This window comes from Hippichthys cyanospilos, chromosome 19 (assembly GCF_059441005.1).
Source record: "Hippichthys cyanospilos isolate Australia breed blue-spotted pipefish chromosome 19, RoL_Hcya_1.0, whole genome shotgun sequence".
Lineage (NCBI taxonomy): Eukaryota > Metazoa > Chordata > Actinopteri > Syngnathiformes > Syngnathidae > Hippichthys > Hippichthys cyanospilos.
In genome coordinates this window covers 1,285,665-1,313,540 of record NC_142387.1, presented here as the reverse complement: position 1 = coordinate 1,313,540, position 27,876 = coordinate 1,285,665, and the positions used below count along the sequence as shown (strand labels likewise).

Here is a 27,876-nt window from a genome sequence, read left to right as displayed (position 1 = left end):
AACAACATAGCTGTAACCCTGTACACGTGTCTTTATATGTGTGTGTATGAGTATTACAAGTGTCACAAGATATTTAGTAGATAACAATCAAAGTGACATTGACTGTGGCCAAGCTTGATCAGGCTGGTCGTCCTTCCCACGGCAATGTTCGAGACAGCAATCTTCACACAGCAACCTTCTCACACATTGTTTCATTTCAAGCAGTGCATCTATTCTCATAACAAAAGCAAGTAGTTATATTTATTTTATCGCAAAGCATTTCTTCATTGCAAGGAGTTTATTATAGCAAAGGTAAAATCACTTTTTACAATTACTCTATTTTCTACACCTACAAGTTGTTTATTACAAGTGCAAATTTAACAAAACACACATGCCAGCACATGTGTACAATGCCTAGACAACGGTTGCTTTACCTGCCCACACCAGAGGCTGGACATGACTGGTTGTACATATTATGGACAGGAGTCTAAATGGATTTCTGGGGCAGGTACGTAACTCTACAACTTGACTGTCAGAGTCAAGACAGTGCCTCATTTGCCACTTTTAGCCCATGTTTGGTTCACATGCAGCACATGCTAGTGCTGAATGAATGCCACCTTTGCGAGCTTCATGCAAAAGCCGGGCCAAATGTCTTTGCCATGTGGGATTAGCTCCCTGGGACTTTGAACATGACAAGAAAAAAAAAAGAAAAAAAAGAACATATTATATATTATTTTAAGTGGCAGGTTTAAAACATGTGCATGGGTAACTTTTATGCTGTACAGAAAATGTTACGTATTATATAAAGAGAATAACTGTCTTTGTACGTTTTAATGCAGACTATTTATACATCTGTTTTATTGTATGTCATTTGAGAAAATGTTCCAAAAAAAATGAGGTGTCACCAGCACTACCTACTGGTGACAAGAAAGGGATGCATGGATTCACATGAAGGTGAGGGTGATGTGGCTCTTTTGTCTTCCCTACTCCTCCTGATCTGCAATCGGGTATAGTGCCTGGGAGAGAGAGGAAAAGAGCAGAAGGAGAAAAAGTGAGAGGGGGTGGCAATCCTTTGTTCTGTCAAAGACAACACAATCAGAGTACAGTGTGTCAGGAGCACACAGACATTTCATTTATCAACCTCAATCTCTTTATTTCTTTGTAATGAAAAATCCTGCCCTCTTCAATATGTGCAAATTAACCTTTCTCTCTCCCTCTCTCTCTTTGTCTTTTGGGTACATTTTCCCAAAAAGTGGCACTCATTGCAACTCAGCCAATATCCAGGCTTCAATCAATATTTAAACACTAACACCAATTGAATATTTTTAAGTGAAGCTCGCTTTCCTTTTTTTTTTTTAGACAATTTGTCAATTAGAAATCATGTCTAATGAGGATTTGTTGACAAAAGACGTGGCGGCTGCACTGTGCGTGGATGGCAGCACCAACGAGGCTCCCTGTACTAATTGATTTCCTGGCCTACAGTATTTTACTCCGCCCTTTCTGCCCTGCAGGAGGTCCAACTGGCCGAACATCCCTTTCTCCTCTTGCCCCACAAATAGAGACTTGGGTAATTGGAGGAAACTGGTTTCAGTACAAAGATGTTCCAACCATTGTTTCTGTTACAAATGTCATCAATTGAGTGTAGGCATATATAAAGGCGGATACATGAAGACCTTTTGAACATTTGTAAAAACTATAACCTGCAACCACCGTCCAAGAAGGTGCAACTTCTGGTAGTAACTTAGCCTAATTGTGTCCAACAAATACCTGCATACTTAGGGGGCTGTGACACAAAAAGAGGGTGGGAGGGTCCATTTATGCAAATCACAGCCATCGACAGCTTGTGATGAAGTGAGAGGTGGTGGCATAAACAGAGTGTGCCGTTACCATGGAAGCCACTTTCACCTCCAAGGCCCAGTGCGAGGGAGGGAGAGAGACAGAACACAAAGAGCCAGATCAAAAGGAGTAACAATAAGAAAATTCTGAATCCTTTGGTAGTATCTCATTACATTTACAAATTTTGATCCTTAGTTTTGAAAGCAAAGCAGTGACTATTATTTCAACCCCATTTTTCTGTGGGGTTTCCAGGGTCTCCTTTTGTTATAGGGTTATAGGCTTTGTAATTCAAACTCCAAAAAGGGTGTGTAAACATCTGTTTGGTACATACGCACAAACCACAGTCAGGACTCCATCTGAAGGCGGGGAGCGGCTACCCTCCCGTCCACTGGGGTGAACCCCAATGTACAGGCGCTGAGCCCGAGGGCTCAATAAGTATGACCACATCTGCTCTGCACCCCTCACTGAATTCAACCCCTCTCAAGAGCACTGATACCACAACTCTGACTTTATCTAGTCTGAACTTTTCCGCCTCACACACCAGCTCAGGCTCTTTCCCAGCCAAAGAGGTGACATTCCATGTCCCAAGAGGCAGCTTCTGCAGCCGGGGATCAGACTTTCAAGGTTATATTGGGCAAGTGGCCTTTGGTCACCATCCATCTCACACTGCACCTGATGCCTGTGGCCCCTCCCACAGGTGGTGAGCCTATGGGAAGGGGGAGCCACTTTACTGCTACGGGTAGAGCCTGGCCGAGCCCCATGGGTGCAGGCCTGGCCACCACGAAAATTTGATTTTAAATCCACAGCTCAGAAGGAGGAAGCAGTGCACCATTAACACTGTGCACCATGGAGATGGAGATGGGGCGGGGATGACATCTGCCAATGTGGCAGGGAAATTTTAGGGCTGTTGGGCAGTCGGTGTTCATAGATTAGCATACACTGTTAAAATTTTGCTGTGATTTCACAGTAAATTATTGAATAAGTTTTGTATTACTTTCACAGTAACGGATACAGCAAAATCCTGTCAATGCAATTACAAAAATATACTGAAAAATGGATTCTGATAAATGGCTGATGTAATTTATACAGGTATTCATTCAAATATTACAGGGTAACTTGAATACATCAACTTACTATAAATTAATACTTCTATTATTGTGAAATGATGGTAATTTTTAACAGTGTAGTGGGTCTAGCTTTGGCTAGTCTGAAATCCTTTTTAACAATCCTGGTTGTTTACAGAAAGATGCTGAGGATTATAGTGTCAGTACATTCTTATCTTGATTATCAGTGGATAATTGTGGTACACTAATAACATCAATAATTACTTATACAACCCTGTCTTTCAGTCAATGTGTATCAATCTGTATCAATGTCTAAATTAAATTAACCTTTTGTTAGGAAAAATAATAAATATATCAGTTTCTCAACCTTCATTGAGCTAAGGACCTTGTTTTAAAGGGATAGTGTGTAAGATTTAGACCATTTTTCTTTACCGACAAGCAGGAGGTGCTGCAGGTGCCTGATTTACCATTGTCCGGAGCTATAGCTGACATGGCCGCCACTGGAGAACTGCCACCTCCTACGTAGTATCATATAATGATAACTAGACCTATGATTATATCTAAAACATCCTGTTAGTCATTAAGAACAAATTCATTTGCAAGTTTTTGAAATTTACAATTATTTAACCTATTGCTTTTTAATGAAAAACGGTCTGAGTCTTACACACTGTCCCTTTAAGAGAAAAATCTCACATCACCCACTATATGAAGAGATCACAAAAAGTGAAATAATGGAGTGAAAAGTGTAATCGTGAAGTGTACACTGAAGCAATGATAACCTCATCCGGGTTTACTCCTAATGCATATGTGAAATGAAATATGGGCCTGTTTCTTAGAAAACAAACATTATTATTCTTGCAAGAAGCTGTGATTTATTCTTTTGTATGAATGGCAGCAGGTGGATTAACTGAGTTATGTACTTTGTACAATCTACTAACACTGCATATCACTGGCATAGATTTATATTCAAAAGTATGGTATATATCTGATTAGTAAGTGGTCATTTAAACAATACCTTAATAATAATAAAAAAAACATCATCATTAAAATCACAAAAATAAAAATTATGTTACACTATTTATGTGATATACTTATTACTATGTTTGTTTATTGTATTAAAAGATTAGTAGAACAACTAGCCTAAAATATTCAGCCAGCACGTTGTCTTTTTCAAAAAATTGAAAGCAGTTTTAAGTCTTACCTGTCTGACTGTCTGGAAAGGAGCTATTATAAAGAAATAAAAAGATTTTATAAATCAATTTTATTATTAAATATATGTGCTTGTGTGCTACATTCAATTATATCCTACAAAGCTCCTGGAAGGCTTAGCTCACACTGTCCATCTAACTTCGTGGCCCTCCTGATAAAAAAATAAATAAATAAATAAAAGTATGTTTCTTCTAAGAGTGCACTTTCAGAACAAAATGTACTTATTTTTCTTAAATTGTGCAAAAGAGTCTCCAGGGCATGTTAAGCACACACATAATGTGACAAATCTTTGCCTGTATTTTTCAGCTTGATGTTCACTTCAATCTCTAATGAATGTTTAAACATAACTCTGGAAATTAAACATTGTATGACATAACAGCACCTTAACGATTTTCTCTGATGACTTTTTTTTCTTCATGCCTCAGAAATGATGCATCCTTGCCAAATGGAAAGTGTTTGCTGATTTAGGTAGTAATATGTAGCTCGAAAAGGTATGTCGCTTGAAAGGTTAGTTATTTCCTGTTTATCCTGTGTTGTGTATTGAAGAAACCTAGAAAAACCTTTTGCATCAACTGGTTCCTAGCGTGTTCGTTTTTGTTGAAAGATCGCCCATACCACAACATAGTGAATTAAGCAGAATTGATTTAATCCAGACAGAGAGTGGAAAAGTACACAAGGCCTCAGACCACTGTTACTACTATACGTGTGTGCGTGAGTGTCTGTGTGTAAAACGGAGAGGATCATAAAACGTGGGGTTCAGGGTTTACTATGATGTCTCCAGCTAGTTCATTTTCGAGTGGCAAAATATGGATGGATATGCTCCAGTTAAAGAACATGTACCGTTGCTCCATTCAGCACATTTATTAACTGTGGTCTGTAATAATACAGACAAAGAACAAAAGTTAACATACATACATGCGGTACATACACCATTCAATCCACTACTCAACAAGCAGCATAACATTCTTAACTTCTAAACTCACGGCATTCAGCTCTAGCCAAACACAAATAAATGCTTCCTCATATGAACGAAACGCTATTAGCATAATTAGCATGCTAGCCGAATACAATTGAAGTGCAGTAAAGGATGTCACACACAAGCATACACCTGCTCTACAACACACAACTAATGTCCAAATTGAACGTTACAAGGACATAAACTCACCTTTCATCACATACACACAATTACAAATGTGCTAGAATGTGCGTTATGAGCAACTTTATCGTTATGCCACGGACTGAACGGTGTCGCGGACGAGGAAAAAGGGAAAACTACGGTGGATCATTCACTTTAGACTAGTGTTGCGTTCATGGAATGCTCACAGCATGGGAAATTACAACATCGTACACAAACAGCACATCGAACGAAAGTACAAACATATAAACAATGTGGGCTTTCTAACATAGCCGCCCCCGACAATTCGCATGAACTGTCGAATCTAAGGTGGAAAGTCCAGTCAAACAGGGGGATCTTTGGCATCATCTTCAAGTTTTGGTAGCTTGACCAAGCGAGCTACTGGGCGAACATAAATCCGGGCTTTGACTTTCACAGTAGCAGTCCGAATACGTCCATCAACTCCAGGGTGAGTAGCAGTCACTGTCCCAACTGGTCATAAGGCTCGCGAAAGCTGTGGATCAACAATAAGAACCACTTGGTTTGGTGTGAGATTTTCCCTTCTTTCTGCCACTTATGTCTTTCCTGTAAACTGGGTAGGTAGAAGCTGATGAACCTAGACCAGAAGTGATCGACAAGAACTTGACTATGTCGCCATCTTCGATTTCCATGGGTGTTACTTGAGTCATAAATAGCTTGAGGGAATGATGCATCGTAGCACCCCATTAACAGAATACTAGGCGTGATGGGATCTGGATCTGCTATGTCACATGACACATAGCCAAGAGGCTTAGCGTTCAGGATGCCCTCAACTTCTACAAAGACAGTCCTAAACACAGACTCAGGAACTGACTGTGCCTTTAAGAGCATTCTTCACTGACCTCACTTCTCTTTCCCATATGCCGAGGGGGATTGAAACGAAAGTCAATCTGTTGTTCGGCCAACTGTGCTTTCAAGGAAGGAGCCATTGACTCGAATGCCTCCCGTAGCTCCCGATCTCCGCCGACAAAATTGGTTCCATTGTCGGATAAGATCTCAAATGGTTTACTTCATCTAGCGATGAAACGTCGCAAAGACATCAGGAAAGCGTCGGTGTCAAGGCTCTCTAGGATGTCTAAGTGCACACAAAGGATAGTCATGCACTTAAAGACTATGCCCCAACGCTTCTCTGTCCGACGTCCGAACTTAAAAGTATAGGGGCCAAAACAATCGACACCTGTTGCGAAAAATGGAGGTTTACACAAGCGTAAGCGAGCTGCTGGTAAATCGGCCATTTTGGGGACAGAAGGGTTGCCACCCCATGCCTGGCATTGCAAGCATTGGCTCTGGTGTCTCTTAATAGCCTCCCTCCCTCGCAGAATCCAAAAACGACGACGCAGTTCAGCTAACACTCTTTCGGGTCCAGGATGTAAGAGGGTCTCATCAAAATCCTGGATGATGAGCTTCGTCAGTGGATGCTTTGGATCAAGCACAATTGGATGGATATTGTCTGATTCAAGCTGCTCTGCTCTTCACAACCTTCCTCCAACTCTCAGAAGGCCTGTATCCTTGTCATACTCAGGAGATAAGGAACTCAAATGGCTGTTGTTTGGTAGTGATCTTTCAGCAACAAGTGCCTTGACCTCTTCAGGAAAGGTCTTAGATTGCGCCTGCTTCAGGAGGAGATTCTCAGCTTGAATGTACTTGGCAGCATCGTTGGGCATGCAAGAATCTTGGCAAGAATCGCCGCCCCATGTAGGGATGTCGCTGTAGCTTTCAGCAAGTCCTTCCCTGGTGGAAAAGGCGCTGACATCAGGGAGTTGAATATCAGAGTTTATAGTCACATAGCCACAAAATGAGGATTTCCTCAACTCGCTATCTTGTGGCTCGAGGTGGACTGTTGGGCTGATTGGCCAATAGTCCTCAGCATGACGGAGGAAATCAGGTCCTTGGTGCCAACGATGTGGTTGGGACAGCTCCTTCACAGTCTTGCCCCGAGTGATATCGTCAGCTGGATTATTTGCACTATCCACATATCTCCAATTGCTTACTTCCGTAAGGTTCTGGATTTCTGCCACACTGGTGCCCACAAACACTTTGTAGTGGTGTTGGAGAAATTTAGGAATCCTTTACATATATTGTGTACTTAATCAATGTTTTTAATCAGATGTGTCAATCAAATAGGACCATGTCGATTTATGTCCTTAATGTAGCAATCAGTAATACTCAGGGAAGTAGAGCACATGTACTAATCACCCATGTGTTAGATGTTATGTTGATTAGATGTTATGTTGATTGATGAAGTGATTTATTGATGTTTTGATTCAATGTGATTATACATTTGACACCCTGTCCTTATCATTAGGATAGCAACATGTTCCACTCATGACAAGAGTGCTCGAGGCCGTGTGCTGGTGGTTGTTGAAGTTTTTCTCAGACAGGGCCTGTCAAGCAACAATTGAACAACATCCTGGACCAGGGTCACCTGGAAGGCTCCCCAAGAAAGAAGAAGTCGGGTGGAGAAATGCGGTGGACCCGAGCACCCTTCTTACTGGAACGTGTTGCTGCATACTGCATTGAGCCACACACCTACACGCGCGCGCTTAGCTGTCACAAGATGTATTACAAGATTTTGGGTTCCGGTCACATACATCGCTCCCCCATGCATCTCTACCCTTTAGGGCCGGAACCTACATGTAACCTAGGGACCTCTGAATAATAAAACTAGGGGGAACGAGGAAGTACCTCAGAGCGCGGCAGCACTGCAGCCTTTGTGGTCCTGTCTCATTCTCCTCATGCATGAGCATAACCGTTGCCTTCTCTCTTTCTTTTAGACAAACGCTCGGGTTGACAGTAATTGGTTTGGTGAACCTGACAAGTGGCAAGATTCAGATTTTATCCAATGGAGGACAGCTGTGGAGTCCGACCAGAGAATGACATTACTAATGGGTAAAGTAAGCTCAGTCTGGAGGACACCAGCTAATTGAGCGCCAGTGAGTGCAGCACTCAACTCTAACCGTGGCATGGATAATTGCTTCTTTGGTGCCACGCGAGATCTCGCCAAAACAAAGGAAACATGAACTTGGCCTTGTACCTCTTCTGTCCATAAATAGGTAACGGACCCATACGCTCTTTCAGAAGCATCACAGAAGATGTGAAGATCTCTACATGAACCAGGAATGTCTGTCGATGCTGGTGCATAACATCTGGGAATTTCTATTTTGATTAGGTCTGGAATCTCTTGGTCCCAAGCAAGCCACCTGTCTCAGTTCTGTATTTGTACTTCAGGGAGTTCTGGAGGCAATCCCAACGTAAGCCAAGAGTTGGTTCCTGAAGGTCCAAACTTGCTTTGGACAGCCACAGCTCACTGCTCTCAGATCTGATTTCAGGTGGAAGGTGCTTAATGTCTGCTGGCTCGTTGCTAGCCCACTGGCGTATTTCGAAACCGCCAGCATGGAGCACTTGACGCAGATCATCAACAAGGATTTTTGCTTCCTGCTTTGAATGTGTGCTGCTCAGACAATTGTCCACATAAAATGACTGTTCGACACAATCAACAAGATTGCTGTTGGACTTACTTGTGTCCTGGACATGTCGCTGCAGAGCATAAATGGCGCAGCATGGGCTACATGTGGTTCCAAATGGTAGAACTTGCCCTTCAGAGATTTTGGGGTTGGCATCCCTCTTCATGTCCCTCCAGAAGAAACGCAGCACTGATTTATCATGTGGCAAAAGGCAAATTTGGTGGAACATACTTTTGATGTCACCGCTCACTGCTACAGGATACTGCCTGAATCGGAGAAGGACTCCAAGCAATGAAGGTCCTAGAACAGGTCCAGGGAGAAGATGATCATTCAGGGACTTGCCTTTGTACTGGAAGGAACAGTTAAAGACAATCCTGTCTTTGTTGTTGTGCCACACCATATGATGAGGTATAAACCAAGATTGAGGTGTTGAGCTAGCGACATCAGGTGGTATCTCTGCCACATATCCCAACGATTCCAACCTCTGGATTTGTTGGCAGTAGGCCTCGGCACGGTCCCTGTCTTTGGCGAGTCTTCTTTCGGTGCTGCAGAGGCTTGGCATCACTGTCTCCATGGGGGCATGAAACGTGGTGGAGTTGACTCGGCGAAGTAGTGGTGTTGCATACCTTTCTATCCCGTCCACAGGAACTCTGATTGTGGATGTTTCGAGAAGTTCCAAGGCTTGTTAATCTTGCTTGGATCGGGTTACCTGCTTCTTGTTAGTGTACGGTAGCACATCGATCTGCCAAAGACGTTCAATACTCTTGTGAAGCTCACTTGTTGGTGAGACCACGGAGGTGAACAGGCACTGTTGCTCGGAGATGGACACTTCATCTGTAGATGTGGGACCTTGAAGTGACCATCTAAGCTTCGTGTGGACTGCGATGGGTACCCTTGGTGGAACAGAACGTACTGGCTCTGTGGGGGCCAGAAGGTGTGGCATGTCAGACCCAATAAGCAACAGCGGTTGAGCATGGTCAATAGGTGGCAGCGGTATATTGCGAAGATGTTTGAAACACTGCTGAAGTGTGATCACTGGATAGGAATGCTCTGCTAGAGCAAGATTCTCAGAAGTGAATGCTTGACTTATCTGGTATTTCTCCTGAGGCTTGGATCGAGAAGAAATGTGGAAAGCAACAGATGCACCATGGAGTTGCACTACTTTCTGGTGAACTGTTCTGAGGGCGAGTGTCTCTGGCTCTGAGATGAGATTCAGATATTTAACAGCTTGTGGGAGGATGATACTTTGTTGTGAGCCATCATCCAGCACTGCGTAAGTCTCTAGTGCTCGGTCTTCGTTATGCAGTAGAACTTTCACCACCTTCAGCATTACTGTAGGAGATCTCTTTGGTCCGTCTAGAAACACCTTTGTTGTAGGAGCAGTCATCATAAGCACAGTCTTTTGGATTTGCTGCACGGCATCATGTAGTACTGTCAGATGTTGCTCTTTACAAGTATTAAAAGGTCGTTTGAGAGTGCATAATTCTGGCTTGTGTGCCCATCCACACTTGAAGCACCGCTGTCCTTAGGTTAACCATTCAACAATCTGTCCAGTATTCAATGTCTTGAAGTTGGTGCAAGCGTTGAGAAAATGCTCTTTATTATCGCAATGAGGACAGTATGGTTTAGGTTTGGAGATGGACTTTGGTTTAGTAGACCGGTCTTTGGGATATTGACCTTCACTGGTGGCAAGGACAAGCGAGGTTGATCTCTCCTTTGACTTATCACGCGAGCGATGTTCCTTCTTTGTAGCTTTTGGAGCTTAATGAGTGTAGAGAGAAGCGGCTCTTCCAGCAATGCATTTTGGTTGGGATTTCATTTGCAGTCAAGAACTCAGATCATGTAATGTATAAGTCTGGTCGGTACCTGAACGAAGAATCCCTTGGGAAAGGCAGTGTTCAACAAACCCGTCACGGTAACTTGGTGGCATCTTACTGAGTAGTCGATCAACATGGGATCCACATTTTAGTTCATAGCCATTCTGTCCTTCCAGAGTCCTTAATATGCCTACTAATGATTGTATTGATAAAGCAAAGTAGTCAAAAGCCTTGAAGTCTCCAAACTTGAAGGCCTGAGTGTTCAGGATGGCACCTAATTCACTTTGGACAAGCTGGCGTGGTTGTCCATACTTGTCTTGCAGAGCTTGCATGGCCATAGTGCAAGGTCTCGGGTCATGCATAAAGGCCTTGGTGAGCTGGAGCGCGCTTGGTAGTTTCAGGTGTCCAAGAAGCACTTGATATTTTTACTGCTCGTTCAGGTGGAAATGATTCAGTGAGTTGTCAAGAGCCATCTTCAATAAAGCAAAGTCACTTTCCTTTCCACTATCGAAGGAAGAAATCATAGGTTTAGGAATACCATATGGTGGTACAAAGGGTGGAGAAATTTGAGTCAACTGTGGTTGGAGTGGATCAGGTGGCGGCAGGATGGGAGAAGAGTACAACTCTGGTGCAACAGGATAGGTGAAGGCTGCATCGGAAGTATAGTAGTTCCCGGGTGCCTACAAACTACAAACATATAAACAATGTGGGCTTTCTAACAGTGTGTGTGTGCATTCGAAGGTCGTTGTCCGCGAATCAGTCTTTGTTGAGAAGACGAAATGAGAGAGTCCTCAAAGGTTGAGTGTTTTAGTTGCAGCAACTTTGTTGAAGAAGACAAAGTCAGGCAGTCATCAATGCTGGTTGGGTATTTTGATTGCAGCAGCTTAGTTGAAGGAGATGAAGTCAGAGAGTCATCAATCCTGGTTGAGTGCCGTGGGCAGCAGAAACTTTCCTGTTGTCTCAAATCCTCATTGGAATAGCAGTTACATGGACTCAATATTTTATTGATACATTATATTTATAAAAGCACATATTCTCTTTAATCCCCAAATGACCTCTAATTATTAGAGGTCACACATAAAAAGGATATATCTATACGGCAACAGTGCCAAAGCCAGGGTGACAGCTAGCCATCTCCATGTCCATCGGGTGAGGATTCAGTGGCACAAAATGGTATTGCCCAAATGGGTTCCTGGCCTCAAAAACCTTCTGCATGATTCCTGCCGTGATCTGGCTGCAAGCTTTGTATTCATCTGGGACCCGCAGGGGATGCCGATTGCATCCAAATAGGTGGGGTCATCTGCTGCACCCCAGGCGCCCCCTCCCATATCAAACTCGCATGACAGTCCCACCAATCACCATCACTATAGCCAGGGAGATCACCTGAGCTGGAACCATCACCTCCTTTGGGAAAAGCTGTAAAACATGCGTGTAAAAGCACCAAACACAAAATACATAGACATACAGACAACTACCGATGGCTAATAATACCACAATGTAAACTATATGAACATAATTCAATACTATGGTTACTACTCTATAACATAACTGGAATGCACACTACTAGAATACACCCGTTTGTTAAATTGTTAAATAAATAATTCAACACCTCAAAAAATACATAAATGACTCCACAAAGCAGTCATCAAGAGTACAGGTAAATAAAAAAAGAAAAAAAGAGAAGAAAAAATAAAAACAAAACAACAGCAAAAAAAAAAAATCCCTCCAAAAATCAATTCTCAATAGGGCAGGATGACACGTGGTACCACCAGTCCCCCTTTGAGCCCAACCGGACCGCGTGAGAGGTCCGTGCACTGACATTGAATGGGCCCCTCTAATGGAAGGTCCAGTGCATGTATATCCCCCACTGTCAAACGTACAATGCAAAGAGAAGACACCAGCGATGACAGCTGCTCCCAATAGGGTTTATACCCTTAAGGGCAGTCATGTCCAAAGTCCGGCCCGGGGGCCAAATGCGGCCCACAGCCTCCGTCATAAAATCAATAACATCTGCCCGCATGGAGAATTAATACATTGGGCAGCAGCGCTGTTACCTGCATGTGCTAAATGCTTTTAACTATAGGCTCAATTAGGAACAGCAAATAAGTATATGAGTAATTGACTGTATGACCCCCTAATTTTCTAAAATGGCGACAATCAACAAAAGGAGGAAAGTTGAGCTGCAGTGTGACGCAGTGAGCTGCGGTCAGCGCCAGCAGCTTTTTATCGCCAACTTTTACTGACAGCTGGATAAGGGCAAGTTTCCAAGAGATTCGAGCATTTGGTAAGAAAATGCTAAGCTTGTTCGATTCGACGTATTTGTGTGAGAAGACATTCTCGGTTATGAACTTAAATTAGAGCCGTGTGAGGACACGGCTATAGGACTCTCACTTACAAGACATCTTGCACATCTATACTACTGCCATAGAGCCACACCTGGCCTTTTTCCTGCAATCCAGATCTCAGTTTCACCCATCACACTCATGCGGACAAGTCATTTTTCATTTACGATAATTCTGAAAACTTTTTTTTTTTTAAGTTTTCACTCTAGAATAATAACCATTTAAAAATCCAATCAACATTTATAGTTACTAATTTCATATTTTAAATGAGCCCTGCACTTGTTGATATGATTAATATTTGTTCATTTCTCTGTTATTGTGTTTAAAAATTCTATAAATATTAAACTGCCATGGTGAGATATTTTTTTGTTTCAAATGTAATTTGCACCCAAGAGTACAATTACTTCTGTTCAACCGTTACAAAAAAGTAAATTAAAGTGTTAAAAAAGTGAAGTTAAGTGAATATTCAATTTAAATATTTACTGTCAATTCAATTTTGATATGCATGTTTCAAATTAAGTCAAAGTCAAAAGTCAAGTCCAAGTCAAGTTTATTGTCAATTTCTTCACATGTGCTTAACATACAAAGAAATCGAAATTGCGTTTCTCACTATCCTCTGCATTTTACATGTACAATAACAAAGTGCAGGTGCGCAAGACGAGACAATCCTAAAAACTAGATTTTTATCCATAGTAATGTGCAGTATGTTAGGGCTACTTTGCCTAGTGTTGCTGAACTAATAACTAAAACTAAAAACTAAATGCGAAAAAGCAGGTATGCAAGAGTACCCCAAGACAAGACATGAGTAACAGCATATGACAAGACAATCCAACAGTACGAGACAAAGCAAGACAACTCTGATTGTGGTTGTCCCAGCTGTGTGCATTTGAGGTAGTTGTTATAGTTCTAAGTGTAATCGCTAGTGCAATAGAAGTATTAACCAAAACACATGCTTAAGACAGCTGAAATGAAAATAAAAAAAACAAATGTCAAACACAGAATGGCTCGCTGAAATGTATTTAAATTAATTGCTGTTGTATGCAAAGAACGCCTGCCAAGGTTGGCCCTCCTACATTTTTAACAAATCTGATCTGCTTTAGGGTTTCCAGGTCTGGGTGGAGCAAACCCAAAGATGAACCTGGCATCAGACAACCAGTCAGGAGTTGTAAAGGTGAACCCTGATCGGCGATTAACAGATTGTTTCATGGAAAACAGCGCCACCAACAGGGCTTGGAGCCAATTTGGCCCTGACTGATCGCACGTCTTTCCGAGGCGATGTTTGAGAGTTCTATTCATGCGCTCCACATGGGCCTGTGATTGTGAATGATACATTGACCCAAATTTTATGTCTGGGGCCCATCATTTACTTAACCGTAGTAAATGAGGTTGCAATGAAATGTGAGCCGTTGTTGGATCCAATTATCTGCGGGAACCCATGAGTTGGAATTAAATAATTGTTGAAATTGTTGAATTGATGAGCGCTTTGATGATAGACAGCGTCTTCTTTGGCACAGTGCCAGGCCTCTGGCCATCCTGAAAAAAATGTAGACAATAACTAAAAAAATAACTAAAAAAAAACAGACAAAAAAAAAAAAAAAAACATTTAGCCCTGGACTGGGACCAACATATCAATACAGTATAGTCCACTACCACTACAATATTTGTGCACCGGCTGGTTTCGGTTTGACTTAACTGGCCCGCGGACCACAATGAGTCCAGCAACTTGTCCAAAAGCGGAGCGTCATCCTCGTGGTCCGTGAGCTCCCTGCTGTGGAATCGAATGAGTGTGCCATGCTCCAAAAACCCCATAACCACCGTGTCAATCTGAATACAAAAACATTCAGCGTTCTGAGAATACTTTACCAAGGAGTTTTCATTTTGGGTCCAACCATTCGCCATTGTCATTGCCGCACCATGGATTCCAGCTCATGTGCCTCCCAGCCTGGTCCTACAGCAAGTGTTATGTGTGTTGCGGATGACTCATTCATCATGAACAATTGAGATGGCTTTATCTGTCAGTGATGTGTACATTGCAAATCCTCGTTTCCCCACCTAAACTTGGTGGCTTGTCAATTTCCACTCATTGCCTTTGATTCATCGAAATGCTTTCTAATATATTAAATAATTGTTGCGGTCATACAACAGTGTGAGATGGAGAGGGTCGGCAGTGGCATGGCAGCAGGAAAGCAAGTCGATTCAGGGTACCCACTGCAGGAAAGTCAAGCAGACACCCCCTCCCTCCTTTAGTTCAGGTAGTAGTCTGGCCCAATAAATGTCAACAGTGGGCTCAGATCAGTCACATTGCATCACGGTCCTGGCCATCTGTGGGCCAGTGTGACAAGTGAAGGACAGGCCTCTCTGGAAGTGAGCCGTCAGTCCTTCCAGGCCGCAGTAGATGGTTGCTTGTGTCTCTGTCCGCAGGTCCCGCCTCATGAGATGAATAGGTGCTCGATTTTCAGTCAACACCAAGCGGCGAGTGAGAGATTGTCCAGTAATATGTAATATAATATGTCCAGTCATTTTGTGGTGTGGAAACAGGCAGAGTTGTGGGAAGTCTGCCAAAACCCATGATTGGCCCAGTCATCGCCATCTGCATAGAACTGGCCAGTGACCGCCTGCTGTTGTGGCTGGCTCAGTTGTTGTTGCTTTTGCTCGGGTGCCGGGCCGCTCTTCCCCTCGTGGAGGTCGACTTCCTTTGACACCTCTTTCAGGTGGAGGGCCCCAACGTTGGCCCTGTTCTGGCCAAGGAAACGTGCACTGTCTCCGCCAATGGTCCATACCTCCACACTTGAAGCAGCCTTGATTTGGAGCTGCCTTGACCTCCGTAGGTGTTCCCCCTTCCACAGCTCGCCCCTCTGCCACTTGCTGGCCGTCCCTCAGCAATCCACATCTGGTTGATCGCCAATGCAGGGAGTCTCTTCTGCAAAAATCATAATCTTTTAATGTCATTTCTTGATAAATCAGCCCATGAGGGGCTGGTATCATGGAGTAATTCCCCAATGTTGGTGTATATCTGTCATGTGGTCTAATTTGAATTCCAGTAGTTGATCTGAATCTTTTCATCAGTTGGGGAGTCAAAAAGCAGTCATCATATATTGTCTGGCTTCTCCAGTTGTTTATCTGAATCTTTTCATCAGTTGGGGAGTCAAAAAGCAGTCATCATATATTGTCTGGCTTCTCCAGTTGTCATCTGTTGGGCACGTTCGCGTCGCATGCATGTGGCAAGAGGTGAGGTGAAAAGTCTTGGGAGGAGTGGGAAATCAAACAATGCCCCCCCGCCATCTCCTCTGTCTCAATGTCTGTGTTGACCCCGTCCTGCTGCTGAGTGAATTTTTTCGCCAGACTGGCTCTTAATTCATCTACTAAGGACAACCGCTCTGGATCATGTGATACACATTGTCCACAGTTCACCTTGTCCAATTGCTCGGTCAGGTTGCCTGTCATGGTGTCGAGGTCTCGTCTGGTCAGTCACCATGTTTCCCTGTCGATTAGTTGCCATAATGTCCTCTACAAGTTTTTGTCGGTCAGTCATTTCAGTATCAGCAGTTCCAAAAATGACTTCCCCAACCAGTTGATAAACTGGGGCCTGCAAAGCCACCTTATGATTTATTAGATGCAGTTTGGTATGGCTCAGTGTGCTCAGGAGGTGCAGAGGGCCTGCCCTGCTCTGCAACCCCTGATGGTGCATGAGCCGGCAATAATGTATACAAAGAGGTTATTCACCGGTACCTTTTTTTTTTTTTTTTAATGTTTTGAATTGGTTTTGGTGGGTCAAATTGACCCTCTTTTTCCTCCTGAACAGCAGCCACAGCAGTCATCATCAAACACATTTCATGCAAATTTTGCCGCAACTTATCATACGCCTTTTTTTCTGGGCAAACTTCTAACCCATCCATTTTCCTCTACCTTCTCCCTCAAATCTTTTCCCAATGCAAGACTTCCCTTTCTGCCATTTGAAAATCCTCAGCCAAATGTGCAAATGTACTTTTATCTCGGACAAAACGGTGCACCGTCCTTCCATTTCACCCACATCTTTTCCACTCTGCCCATTTTGTTTTTTGCTTCTTGTTTTTTATACATGCCAACAACTGACTTTCAAGTTCCCTCCAAAATTCATTCATTGTTTTGTTCCATTTCTACCATAACTTTTACAACCAAATTTTACAACCAAATTTACAACAATCCCACTCTTCCTCTGAATTCGCTGGTGGCATAGTCATCTCCCGAAATACTAGCCAATAAATGGTTAAAACTAAACACTGATCCCCGCCCTCTAAATGTTACCATGGTTGAATTAATCGGGCCATGTCCTTTGATACCAAGGTCAAAACTAAACACCAATCTGTGCCCTCTAAATGTTCCCACAGTTGAATTAATCGGGTTGTGTCCTTTGTTACCACGGTGAAAACTAAACACTGATCTGTGCCCTCTAAATGTTACCACAGTTGAATTAATCGGGCTGTGTCCTTTGTTACCACAGTTAAAACTAAACATCGATCCATGCCCTCTAAATGTTACCACAGTCGTTTGAGCGGGCCGTGTACTCGTTACCTTGGTCAATATTAAACAATGTAAAATGTAAATAAACACCTATCTTGTCCTCTGTTACCACAGATAAAATTAATGTCAAACTTACATCAAACACTGGTAACAATTATAGTACTTACAGAGAATTCACCATACCTTCGGTCTCCCAAATTTGAGAATATTCAATCGAGCAGAATTTGTATATACAACAGGTTTCCACTTACCCTTCTTTTGGTGCACCAGGGAGACCAAAGTCTGGCAAAATCTTTGCCCACTCCTCTGTCCTTTTAAATCTGATTTTCCAAGAATCACGTCGGGGTCACCAATTGAAGGAACCTAGAAAAATCTTTTGCGTCAAACTAGTTCCTTGCGTGTTCATTTTGTTGAAAGATCGCCCATACCAACAACATAGTGAAACAATTGATTTAATCCAGACAGACAGTGGAAAAGTACACGAGGCCTCGGACCACTGTTACGAGCATGAGTCGTGGCAACAGTGACAATGTTTCATCTTTTGCATCCAGTTCTTACACACTTTTGAGGTGTGGTCTCACTGAGTGAAAGTGTTTGTGTGTATGTGTGTGTGTGTGTGCATGTGTGTGTGCGTGAGTGTGTGTGTGCATGTGTGTGTGCGTGTGAGTGTCTGTGTGTGTGTGCATTCAAAGGTCGTTGTCCGCGAATCAGTCTTTGTTAAGAAGACAAAATCAGAGAGTCCTCAATGCCGGTTGAGTGTTTTGGTTGCAGCAGCTTTGTTGAAGAAGACGAAGTCAGGGAGTCATCAATGCTGGTTGAGTGCCATGGGCAGCGGAATCTTTTCTGTTTTCTCAAATCCTCATTAGAATAGCACAGTTACATGGATACACTATTTTATTTTGATACATTATAGTTATAAAAGCGCATATTTCCTTTATTATCAATATCTGTGTTTCTGTTCGACATTTAGTTACTATCATGTCAGACTTAATGGAGTATCTGGTGGTGACGGTAATAACCATCCAGACTGCACAACTTCTTCAAGAAAGGTCAGACAAAACAGCAAGTCCATTGTAGCGATGCTAGCATTGAAGACTGGTCAAGGAGGCTGCAGGAGATAATCAGAGGAAAATATACCCTACTGCCTCCTCCTCTTCCAAAGCTCCATTAGACCAATTGGCGTCTCTCTGGGAAAATTGATTTTATCCTACCACTCCTCCTTTTTCCCTTCTTTCAAAGTTCCGTTTGACTCTTGTTCCCACTATCTAAAGAACACTGAAATGAGAATAGTTAGATCACACTTGCACTTGCGCATCTGACTTTGGATCTCATGTTAGTGAAGCCTGAGGGACTTTTCCTATTTATTTTTGTTTTTTTTCCAGGCCTAATCCTTTCCTTCATCCTTCTTCATGTCTACACACTTCCTGCCCCGTGCTAGAGCCAAGTCCTGGATCAATGCGCGATTGATTTTCCAATCAATGAACATTAGTATGGATCAGAATGCAGCTTGCTGCTGAGCCACAAGTCTTACACACACAGATGCTCACACCTGTGTATTTCAAATGTACATACATGTCTGTTCCGACTAAAACCAGATCACTGCACAGTCAAACAAAGGAGTAAATAACACGAGAAACAAAGCTGGGTGGTTCTGACACTGGAGAGGTTCTTGTTGAAAGTGCAGCAGCCAAGCAATGAAAGGCATGACAGAAGGAAATCAGACTATTGCACAGGAACAGGAATACACTCATTGTTCAAGCGGCAGCATGTCGCTGCAGAATTATCCAGTGTGATGGCCGAGCAGTCTTAATAAATGCCACTAATCACGACAGTGAATGCGACGTACATCGCCACCCATACTCCCTCTCTCTGGTGCCCTTTCGTTACTTCCCGCACTTGCTCTCACGCACATTTGTGTCTCGTCTCTTACCCTATAATAGGCTCGCAGTCAGGTGAAGATTGACTTTTTTTTCCTCTTTCCTTTGAGTTTGTTCCACTCCAGTGGCCATATTTGTCAGCCTTCATTCAATGCAGGCGTGGTCCATCAGGGCGAGCAAGGCCTTCTCTGCTGGCGTAACATAACCTGACATCATTATCATAAATATAATAAACTATAATAATTATAACTATATTGACAGTCAATTTCATTTTAAATTCATTTTTACCAAACACATGTATCATACATTTTTTTATTTATAAAAATTTTCTCCATATTGTTCTTTTCATGTCATATTATATCCATTTGGTAACGCTCCTGCTAGTGTCGTAGTTTTAAGTTGGAGTTTTTAGCCAATTAGAATTCAGACAACTTGTGTCCCCAGGCTGTATGTAATCTGCCTGCTCCCAGAGGCGCTAGGGCAATTGCTTCAACAGTTGCGAGCTTCTGCGCAAGCACAGATGGAAATGTAAGCGGCCCGTATAACATAATAGACAGCTGTAATAGTCAACCGAGTCATAAGATCCCCATCTAGAGACCTCACGATGAACGTGTTGTGAGTGGATGCTCACTTCAGGAAGGCGGTGCAATGCTCAACAAGCAAGATATGCGGTATTGGCTATGGCTGATTGTTTTAGAGGCCTAGTGTAGCTATTAGCTAACCTGTCCTGACTAGGCCATATTTCTGACTGGGCTACCAGGGGCGTGAGCTAACCCTGGCAAATAGTTTAGTGTTTGGAGCTACACTGGATTTGCAAACTTCAATTGTTTAACCAAGGCAGAAACAAGTCACCAAAGAACAGCTGTAAACACACGCTATGGTGCTTTTAAAAACTTCTTGGGACACCCGAATGGATATACATTGGATCCCTGTGTTACAACATACCTGATTTACATTATTTTCATGTTACGATCTGGAATACTGAGTTTTTTCATTCCCTCTTTATGACATTTTCCCGAATTTGTGACAAAAACAACTGTCATGACCCTAGCAGGTTGGCAGTATTTGTGTTATTTTGCTTCCATCTGCTTGCGTTTTTTGGTAATTGCACTTACTTACTTTTGCTGTCAAACTGCTTGCATGCAACACGTGACTACAATGCTGGTCTGCTATTGGTCAGCATCTCCTCACAGGGATGGTGATCTGCTATTGGTCGGCCTCACTTGTTTCAACATGGCGGAACAGTAAAGCTTTGTTCGATTGTGAGTGGTAACAAAACCGTATTTATAGTGCATTTTACTGCTTAATTCAAAGTTGAAAGGGTTAGCCATGGGTACCAAGATTGCTAGTGATGTTAAAGAGAGAAGTAAGAAGATAATTTATATGGAAACGATGCTGGAGATAACCCTTATTAGGGAATATGGGCATAAAAAGCGGCACTCAAAGGTAAATAAATCCTTTCTATATTTTTAATTTATGATGTTTTCTGATTGTATACATGTATATTATATATACGTAGTACTTACTATGCTATTTTGGTACCATTTTTAATCTCTATGTACAATTTTGATGTTTTTACCTGGGGTTCTAAACACATTAGCTATTTAACATAGGTTTGGCGTGCCTGTCATACGGCTAATTCACCTTACGGCCCCAACAGCTTACGGGATTAATTTCGTAACACACACGGAAGCCCACTGTACAGTACTGTACATCTCAATTTGAAGGTTCGAAGGTCTAAGGTGGATACACACTGGCAAGAGAAAGCTTGAGCTTTAAAAGGTCAAGAAAAATCAGGAGATATTGAAAAGACTGATCAATTGTGACCGTCGCTTGTTTTGGTGAGTTTTCAGGTTCATTTGTCAGACATTTGTAAGAAACTGTACACAAAAAAGGAGACAAGGCAATCTTTCCAGCTCATGCATGAGAGGAGCGAAGAGAAACTGGCCACGGACAATTCTACTAGACTTTGCCAGCCTCTCGGACCCCTCTCTCTTTTATTTGACACAGAGGTCCCTAACTACATGAAGGTCTCTGCCCTCAAGGGGCAAAAAAATGTCTATGGCTGGAACCTTGTCTACTTGTCTGTCTATGTGTGAGCATGTGGGTGAGAAACTAATGCATGTATGATCAAATATTATGCATAACAAAATATTCTGATTAAATATTATGCGTAGCAAGACATCGATAAGAATAACAGCTGCAGGAGCACTCCAGCTGGCAGGCTTGAGTGGCCTTTCTTCTGGTTGAAACAAAACAATATCAAGACAGTTTCTCTCACACTCATTCTCACAGCATACCTTTTCTTCTTTGCAAGCAGTTATATTTTGTAACAAATTTATAGTCACTACAATAAATATAATCCTAACCACAACAGCAAAGCATTTCTTCATTGCAAACATTTTTATTTTGTAGCTAATGTATAATCACTATATTTACAACTATTCTAACATGAGTGCAAGCCTTTTCTTTTTTTATTGTTTCTTTCTTAATATATTTGTGTTATTTTATTTCTTTCATATTCATCCATCCTGGAGCCGCTTATCATCACAAGGGTGGCAGGTGCCTATCTCAGCTGGCTTTGGGCAGTAGGCGGGGAACACCCTGAACTGGTTGCCAGCCAATCGCAGGGCACTCAGAGACGAACAACTATTCACGCACCCAATCACTCCTAAGGACAATTTAGTGAGTCCAATTCACCTGCCATGCATGTTTTTGGAGTGTGGGAGGAAGCTGGAGGAGGAAGCCCAAGCGGGTTTGGGGAGAACAGGCAAACTCCACACAGGAAGGCCAGAGCCAGGTGGATTTGAACCGGGGCCTTCGAACTGTGAGGCGGACTTGCTATTCACTGCGCGAGCTGCCCGTTCATATTCATTTAATAGGAAAGACATAACAAAAAAGAAAAAAGAAATAAAAGGATGTTCTTCTCATATTAAACTGCGATTTATAATTCGAACTTCATAAAATTTTGTGGATATCTATTATAATTTTTTTTTTTTTTTTTTTAAGTTTTGACAGTATCACGTATAATGACAAGTTTTAAAGGCTGATGCCAGTTTATTGACATTTAAAAGCTACGGAAAATACCCTGTGTAGCCCAGTAATGCGTACATGTGCGCATGAGGGCTATTTATTTGAGAGTCTGACATCACAGAGGGCGTATGTGTGAAAGTCACGGACCGTCACTGATTTCATTCAACATTTATTCAAGAGGCTTGCACATATTGTCTGCCATCTGAAAGTCCTCAAATAAAAATTTGTATGTGTATAATGGTAGCCAGATGATCATTCTTAACACATTATTGTGCTGCTGAATATACAGGAATTCAAGCCTTTAGTCTCTTATTTAGTCTTATTTAGTCTCATACAAAACGCAATACAAACGTGCAAAAAAAATTAGGATTTTTTTTTTAACTCACAATTAGGGAAACACCAAATGGAATGTTAGTCTTGAGCCTGCTCTCCAACAATTAGTATGGTTTCACACAAAATGAAACATAGTGCCAATCTAACTACATATGGGATTGATCACGAAAAGAAGCTTATGAAATAGCAACTTGTGTGTTGGATAGGTTTGTTGTTTTGAGCCAGTTTAAGGATTTTGAGAGAAAGTAACATATTTTGATTAGAAAAAAAAAAACATAAATTGTGTTGACTTTTCCACTAGGAGTTTAGAAAAAATCATACAAAATGAACCCCACCAATTAACTACTATCCCTAAAAATGTAAACTGTCCTTCATCTACCCACTCCCCCTCAAAACTTCAATCAAATGCATTCATAATATTGATAAAATTGCATGAGTCTCTACTCAATTGTCAAGATATTGGTGTGTCTCCTTGGAGGAGAAGCTGTCTGAAATGCTCATGGGTCATCATTTTTCTGCTCATGTAGGCATCGTAACACAAATTTGCTGTATGGCAGGGAATCCAAAACTATGTTAAATAGCAAATGCGTGTAAAACCCCAGGTAAAAAAAAAAAAAAAAACACACATAAAAATTGTATATACATACAGTAATAAAAATTGGTATCAAAATAGTATAGTGAGTGATACTTATATGTAATATACACATATACAATTACACAACAAAATGAATAAAAACTATAGAAAGGATTTATTTACCTTTGAGGTGAAGGGAGAGCTTGTTATGGCCATATTCCATAGTGAGGGTATCCTAGCCTAACTTAGTCTTCTTTGTATTTCTTGATTAGGTCTAGCTTCATTTGCATAAAAATCATCTTCTTACTTCTCTCTTTAACATTACTAGCAATCTTGGGACCCATGGCTCACCGATTTAAGTTTGAATGAAGCACTAAAATGCACTATAAATACAGTTTTGTAAGCACTCACAGGTGAACAAAGCTTTAACATTCCGCCATTTTGGAAACTGTGCCGTGTGTGCCGTGACGCGAACCAGGAGCAGACCAATATCTTAGGGAGTCCTGACGCCAACCAACAGCTGACCAGTATTGTAGTGACGTAAATGATGACGTGTGTAAGGACATATGAGCGCAGAGCAACTCGCAGTCACACATGCACACTGACCGCCATGTTAGAGTTTTTGTCGTGACACGAATAAAATGGCGTATAAAGGGGACAAAAAAAACATTCCATGTCGTAAGCTGAAAAAAACGTAAGGCAGGGACATTGTAGACCTGGGGTTCATTCTATATCAGTGGTGGGCCGTCAGGGCCAGCAAGGCCTTCTCTGCTGGCCTAATATTACCTGACATTATAACTATAATAAACTATAATAATTATAACAACTAGAATAAAATTCCATTTCATTTTACATTTATTTTTCTTTCAAACCCCAATGGCACAAATGTAATAGGATCATGTACATTTGTTCCATTTGGGGGGAGACAAAATTAATACAATAAAGTAAACAAATAAATAACATAAACTTACATATATGCAAATGTGTAAAGGTATGCCTAGCTACCCATGCATGCATTCAACAATAACTGCATGCATTCAACGCACAATATACAGTATACATATGTTCTGTATTCTGCTTTTAAGTTGTGCCTATTGTGTTTTCTGCTTTTAAGTTGTGCTTTTTGTTCAGGCTGAGTTCACAGTCCCCTTGTCATAAACGATGCCTTTATACTGACTGCACAGTCCACGGCTTTATCTGGCGCAGCAGAGCTTGTTGCCGGGTTATTGCTTCACCATGCTCCAAGCATCTCTTATTTTCTCATCCCTCGTTCTTCTTTGTCGAGACACTTTGGGTTTGTACTTTGTGACTTTGATTTGATACTTTACCTTTTGGGACTCTTTTTGATTCCACACCTAGCATGCACTTTCACTGAATAAATTATCATTGACTATCCACTTTCTCGTGTGGTTGGCTGGGGTCCTGAATCCACTCAGGTTCTGTGGTTATTCGTAACAGAATAACCGGCAAACAACAGGCAAAAATGGACCCAGCCAACACCGAGCGCATACGCAAGGCTCTAGTAAGCCAGGGACAATTGGTTAGTTGACACAAGCAGATGATAGAAGAGCTCCAGGGAGCAAATGCTGCAGTAGCAAGAAGCGTGGAGGAGGTTGCTTCTCGCATTCCTGCAACCAACCCAGAAGCAGCCGGCTCTGACATGGGGAAAAGACGGGAACACCCATCCCACATCCTGCACATTACGCGGGTGAGCAAGGCACCTGCGGTCACTTCATCCATCAATGCTCCCTTGTGTTTGACCAACAACCCTAGACCTACGGGTACGACCGGTCCAAGATTGCATTTATTATGAGTCTCCTCACCAACAAGGAGGCCGCCTGGGCAATGGCTGCAAGCCCACGCCCGTGCTCCGAGACTCTGTCACAACATTCACAGAAGAATTTCGGAACGTGTTTGACCACCCAGTACGGGGTCATGAGGCCAGAGATCAGCTACTAGACAATAAACAAGGCAACCATAGCGTGTCTGATTATTCAGTAAAGTTCCGCATCTTAGCCGCGGAGAGCGGCTTCAAGGAGACAGTGCTACGTGGGATCTTTCGCAGCGGGCTCCACCCTAAGTTAAAGGATGAGTTTACCACTTGAGATGAAACCACCACCTTGAGCTGATCAGGCTGGCCATTCAGCTCAACAATCGACTACGAGAACAGGGGAGCTAGACACCAAACGAGTGCCTTTCACGGCGCCTTCCCGGGGAGGGGAGATGGAATGAGGACGGACCGTCACCGCGTCTGCGTCAGCTCCGGAGTAGACAGCAGCCAGCAGCAAACCCATGCAAATTGGAGGGGGCCATTTTAATCCCGGCAGGAAGGAGCGTCGGATGTGCTCCCGCCTTTGCCTCCATTGTGGGTAAACCTGGTCACGTAATTGCCGCCTGTACACTGCAGCCAGACCACAACACCCACCCTCAGCCAACTCATTGGGGGGCTACATGCGAGAACTGTGAATATAAGAGAGACTGTGGATAGCTCGGCAGCATAGTGGACAGTACACCACATCGGCAGTTGCAGCTGGCCGGGGAAGTGGTCTAGCATATATCACCTCCCCGGCCAACAATCAGCAAACAATCACTGCCTTGGTTGACTAGGGGGCTGATGACAACTTCATTGACTTTACCGTGGCTAAGGCTTTGGGGTGTCTCCTAACCCCTTTAGACATTCTTAAACAGGTCAATGACCTGGATGGGCGCCCGCTGGCGGAAGTGGCCCATCAGACGGGTCCAGTTTCGCGGTCAGCGGCCCCATAGTACCGACCAGGACAAGAAGTTGGGTTGTCAACCTGAGATTTGCACCTCGCCAGGTCCTCCAAGAAACTGAACCCGAGATCCGTTGGGCCCTTCGAGGTTACCTCCATCATCAAGCCTGTTATGGTCAAACTCGCCTTGCCGCTGCCCATGAAGGTCCACCCGGTCCATGTCTCTCTGCTCAAGCGAGTCATTTACAGTGCGCTGTGTCCTCCCGTCGTGCCTCCTCCTCCTCCTCCTCACCTGGTCAATGGGGATCCAGTTTCCGCGGCGAAAGCTATCCTGGACTCCCGGCGCAGAGGGAGAGGGTTTCAATCTCTTGTAGATTGGGAGGGGTATGGACCAGAGGAGTGCTCTGGTTTGTTGGCCGACTTTCATAGGGCTCACCCGATAAGCCTGGCGGTCCGCCAGGGGGCGTCCGTTGGGGAGGGGCGTACTGTTGTGTTTTCTGCTTTTAAGTTGTGCCTGTTGTGTTTTCTGCTTTTAAGTTGTGCTTTTTTTTTAGGCTGAGTTCAAAGTCCCCATGTCATAAAGGACGCCTTTTAGGCTGACTGCACAGTCCACCACGAAGGCTTTATAACCGGCCGGCTGGCAGAGAGCTTGTTGCCGGGTTATTGCTTCGCCACGTTCCAAGCATCCTCACCATGTCTCTTGTTTTCTCATCCCGCATTCTTCATCGTCGAGACACTTTGGGCTCGTACTTTGTGACTTTGATTTGATACTTTACCTTTTAGGACTGTTTTTGTTTCCACGGCTGGCATGCGCTTTTAGTGACTAAACTATCATTGACTATCCACTTTCTCGTGTGGTTGCCTGGGGTCCTGAATCCGTTCAGGTTCCGTGGTTTTTCGTAACAACATATACACTCGGGTCCAGGTAAGGTGTTTATAAAAAATAAATAATCAGAATTAAAAATAGTAATAATATAAATAAATAGAATAATTAAAAAAAATACTCAAAAACAGCAGTATTAGAATCCTCAAAAATGGTCAGAAAGGTGCGCCAAGTCTTGTAGAATTCATTCGCAGAGCATCGGACTGTGAATTGTATCTTTTCCAAGTCCATACACAGCATTACATCCCTCATCCAGTGTACATGAGAGGGGGGAGCCGGATCCTTCCATTTAAGTAATATACACCTTCTGGCAATCAAGCATAAAAATGAAAGCAGTTTTTTAGAAGAACCAGATAAACTGAGGTTGGCTGCAACTCCAAATATGGCAGTTAATGGATTTGGTTCAATAATACAACATAAGACCTTTGACAAAGAGCGGAAAATCGACTTTCAAAAGATAGTCAAAGAGGGGCAAGACCAAAACGTGAAGTAACGTAGCCAGTTCGCCATCTGTCACATGTCGTGTCCACATTAGGATGAATAGACGTTAATTCAACCTTAGAATAGTGAACGCTGTGGGCAACTTTGAATTGTATAAGTGTACACATCGAGACTGAGTGTACCTGATAAAGAATAGACTCCCACACCTCATCAGAGAATGTGACCTGCAAGTTGTGCTCCCAGACGGACTTGATGGCGGCCAGCGGTGGACGATGCATTTTGTAAATTAAATTACAACATTTTGACAGAACTCCTTTGGAAGTAGGATCAACAGACAGATAGAAGTCCAGGGGCCTTTCCGTGGTTTTATGAGGGAAATGCACCGTCACACTCTGCATATAGTGTCTGACCTGAAGAAACTTTAAAAAAATGTGTTGATGCAATTCCAAATCTTTCCCTTTAGGTCAGAAAAAGTCCCATCAGAGTACAAATCTGCAAAGCTCCTCTCATGCCAGACACAGAACCCCGCTGATGGAACAAATAAATGGTTATCTGCAATAGGGTTTAAATGAAAGAAAGCATGGAGACCGAGAGTCTTCCTGAATTGAGAGCAGATTTTCAGCATGAGCTTCCATAGCAACCCAGGCTTGGGGCGAA

The 27,876-nt window shown here is 42.7% G+C and overlaps 1 long non-coding RNA gene across 4 annotated transcripts; it reads right to left on the bottom strand.

Annotated features, from left to right (window-relative positions):
* Window positions 1-212: 212 nt before the first annotated feature.
* On the bottom strand, window positions 213-26,396 carry LOC148407592 (uncharacterized). 4 transcript variants are annotated; one of them, XR_015863603.1, is made up of 4 exons: window positions 26,188-26,396; window positions 19,295-19,432; window positions 14,728-15,784; window positions 13,398-14,632 (listed from the first exon to the last, which is right to left on the bottom strand). It is a non-coding gene; the product is annotated as an uncharacterized LOC148407592 (long non-coding RNA). The 4 variants fall into 4 exon arrangements; XR_015863602.1 differs by having other exon boundaries at window positions 13,398-14,688; window positions 14,778-15,784; XR_015863604.1 differs by lacking the exons at window positions 13,398-14,632; window positions 14,728-15,784 and adding an exon at window positions 213-995.
* Between the last annotated feature and the right edge of the window lie 1,480 nt (window positions 26,397-27,876).